Source organism: Osmerus eperlanus, chromosome 3, assembly GCF_963692335.1.
Source record: "Osmerus eperlanus chromosome 3, fOsmEpe2.1, whole genome shotgun sequence".
Classification (NCBI taxonomy): Eukaryota; Metazoa; Chordata; class Actinopteri; order Osmeriformes; family Osmeridae; genus Osmerus; species Osmerus eperlanus.
This window is the reverse complement of record NC_085020.1, coordinates 9217512-9221368: the sequence shown is the minus strand read 5'-3', so window position 1 is coordinate 9221368 and position 3857 is coordinate 9217512. Positions and strand designations below refer to the sequence as shown.

The 3857-nt window shown below is 43.0% G+C and overlaps 1 non-coding gene across 1 annotated transcript; it reads left to right on the top strand.

Moving 5' to 3' along the window:
* The first annotated feature begins 1593 nt into the window (after positions 1–1593).
* On the top strand, positions 1594–1667 carry trnan-guu (transfer RNA asparagine (anticodon GUU)). Its single transcript has one exon. It is a non-coding gene; the product is annotated as a tRNA-Asn (tRNA).
* The last annotated feature ends 2190 nt before the right edge of the window (positions 1668–3857 follow it).

The window sequence follows — 3857 nt, the reverse complement described above, 5'->3', positions numbered from 1 at the left end:
AGGATTTTTGCTATGGATGAAAATACAAGATGTGTTTTTGACCTGCCATGGGGACAGTGGAGCTAGCAAGTCAGTGGGGTACCCACTTCTGATGAAATTACATGGTGAAAAAGATAAAGAGGTTATAAAAGCCCTCTAACCCAATACTACAAATCTTAAGAGAGAGAGAGAGAGGATGGAGAGAGAGAGAGAGAGTTTGCGCACTATGCAGTTTTTTGTCTCTAAGCCTCAGGGTTCTATTTTCAAACAAGAATCAATGTTACTCCACTTAGAAGTCAATTGAAACTATTTTTCTGCGAGTCCTCACCCTGTTCATTTGCCTGCAGGGTCAGGGAAAGGACATTTTGGTTATGATGAAAGACAGTTTATGATGAAAGACCATTTTTACAGCTTGGTCACGCTTTGACATATTATTATCCCATTGAGTTAGGAATCCTCCCTCAGTCTTTCCAGATTAGTAGGAATTAAGAATGTCTGGATCACAGCCAATGTTTCAGATTGTTGTTTTTACTTCCATTTCTCATATCCTGTCAAATGTTCTCTAACTTCCTGTCTGTATGTCTTTGTCCCTATCTCACTCACCGCAGTCTCCATCCTTCTGCTTTAACTCTCTTGAATTGAATTAGATCAAGTTAAATATTCAAATAAACCTGCTTTATATTATTTACCCCTCTTTGGGTGAGGTCGTGGTGAAACAGAAAGCCTGCACACACAAACACACACACACGCGCACACACATACACATAAGTTTGCGTGGCAATTCTTTTGGGGATTTATATTTTAATCGCCTTCAAAATCGTGTATTCCCTAACCCAAACCTTAACCCTAACCCTAACCCTAACCTTAACCCTAACCCTAACCCTATCTCTAACCCTCACTTCAATCCTAAAACTAACCCTACAGTAGCTCCAAACTCTAACCGTAAAACTACCCATAGCTCCTAACCCCAACCCTTAATGTCAATCTAACTCTAACACATATTTTAACTCTAAACCCCCTAATATCCCCTAGAAATACTTGTGAGGACTAAGAAATGTCATTTCAAGTTCAATGTTTCCTTAATTTACTGTTCTTGAGGGGACATTTTAACCCCCACAAGAATAATTAAATATGCCCACACACACACAACCCTGCACACACACACACACACACACACACACACAAACTGGAGCAGTGAGTCTGTGGCCCAGCCATATACTTTTAGGAATTGTTGTCATCGAGGTTATAGGTGGGAGGCGTTCTCTGTAATTACTCTGTCAGTACTTTCCTGAAAAGGAGACATTATGTCCTCTCAGATAGTTCACCCTACTCTGGAGAGCAGCAGTGCGCATGCTCTCTCTTCAGCTCCACTTATACCACCTCAAATGGACTAAGTCTTCACCACATATGTAAAGATAGGCAGAAAAGCAGATATACACACACACACACACACACATGCACAGATACACGCACACACACACACACACACGCTCAGACAGCCACAGGAATGCAGCATAGATGAAGCACACAGTGCAGAGTCCACACTTTCAGCACCATGGACAGAGACTAAGTGTGTGGAAGGTTTGACGGCAGAGCTCTGGTGGCAGAGCAGCTGTCTCTGTGGCGCAATCGGTTAGCGCGTTCGGCTGTTAACCGAAAGGTTGGTGGTTCGAGTCCACCCAGGGACGTACTTCTTTTCATATGCAAACATGCAGTGCCATAAATGTGTCGCTCACTGTTAGAAGTACCTCATCCTCAATACCTTCACTGAACATATGAAACATGTGACGTATTCTGCAGAATTATTTAATAAAGAAATAGGATGGTTCAAAGGGAAAACATAGGGATCAACTGCATCTTCCTACGTGAGGACATTGGGTACGCTTCCTTCAGACATATGAAGATGAAAAGGACATTGTTCTGTATTCCTTTATTTGCTGTAATGCAGGACCCATATAAACCCATCAACCCTAGCAAAGCCTCCCACAGATTAATAAGAAGCACCGCCATCTCAGCACTCGTCTGTTCATCCTCCCTTTTTTCCTCTCCGCGGTTTATGACAGGAAGTGAGCCGCGGGCTTAGCGAACACTGGGTGCACTGAGCGTAATTAAATCAAGCTTTAAAATGTAAATATATCATTAAACAATATCTGGCTCCACTAGCTTTAATTGATGCTCCTCCTGGAGGTTCAGAAGGCTGTTAGACTCCTCGATGTGCTGCATGGCTGTGATCTCTGGTGATGGGCCCTGATGGAGCCCTACTTTGCTGCGACCTCGCCGAAACCTCCAAGTGGCAGGCCTGTTGGGAACTGTATCGGGAAGGGAAGAGGAGGCAGAAGTGAGGGCTAAAGTGACGGGTCTGTTGAGGCTTCACTCTGAGGACAGCGTCTGGATAGACGGATGGGAATCCGAAAACACAACACTCACAGAAAGAGGGAGAGAGCGAGATAGATAGATATATAGATAGATAGATAGAGGGAGAGAAAGTAAAGCGTAAAGCGATCCACTTCACATATATACTCCTGCCATATAAGCTGATTTGGCGAATGTCTTGAAATAGATTTGAGTGTTATTCATTATCCTCTTCAATGCGGTCACTACGCGTCATGCATCTACTTGTAATGGTTGACAAGTGGAAGCGAAATATATACTTGAGGTTCTGAAGTTGTAAATTAACCTTTTCTGGTGTGGTTGGAGTTGCCTTGATTGAGTAGAAGAGTGTGGGGTCTCAGCAGTGAGAGCAAATAATTGCTCCTATTATTGGATTCTTTAATCTCGAAATTCTTAAAGATTAGTTTGAAAAAGACCAAGGTGATGATGAATATTGTGAACTTCTCCCTTCCCCTCACTTCACTTCCTCTTCTCTCTTCTCATCTCCTCTCCCTTCCTCTCCTCTCCTCCCCTCTCCCCTCCTCTCCTCCTCCAGTCCTTCGTTAGCCAAATCCATTCGTTCTGTTTCAGCTGCCCACCTGAGTCATCTCCACTCCCCTGACAGAGCCACAGCAGCATCATTAACTTTCACCATCCCCTGTTAATAATCCTTCATAAAAATCCACACAACTGTTTATCATACACACCACACATACATTATTTTTTTATATCCAGCTCCCTCACTTGTGACTCTAAAGAAAACTACACAGCAGTTGCAGAACAGTTGTAAGTGTACCCCTCTGCCGTTGGCAAGAATACATTTCCTAGTCAGAGCACTAATGTGCTACAGTACGACTGAATAATTGAAAAGAATATAGCTTCACTGCTTCCCTGCGTGTCTTGCACGACAATGGTTTGGTCTAAAATGACATTTAAAATGTGGACTTTCTCCAGGCCCAGGGTTCAGTGTCAATGTAATTCTGCGGGTCTCAAGATGTAACCTCTGTAACAGAGAAAGGGTGCCAGTGTTTCTCAGAGCTGGGGCTTTCTAGATTAGCATACATGCTAGTTAATTAAGAATGGCTAATTAATGTGAAGGAAAGCAATCAGGATGGACACACCTGTCTAATTACATGAAAGCTTCCAGTGTGGGTTTGTCTCCTATGGTGGAGACTTTAAATCTCCAGACTGAAGACTCCCACCTGATGACCTGACGTTTAATTAGAGGAGGGGAGGAGGACTGAGGGAAAGGAGGATAGGAGGATGGGACATCCTTGATTAGTGCATGGCTACTCTGGACCCAGAAGGCTAAAGAGAACGAGTTAGCGTTGAGTCAGGTAAAGTTTTAATAAAGCTTGGAACTATTTGGAAGTCTGTAGTGTGCCAATGATTCAGTGTGTCACAGTTACTTCCAAGGTTGTGTGTGTCAGACATTGCATAGTATGGTCAAATATACTAGACATTTTTCACCTTACTTGTAAGTAAAAAAAAAAGCTTTTATGGATACA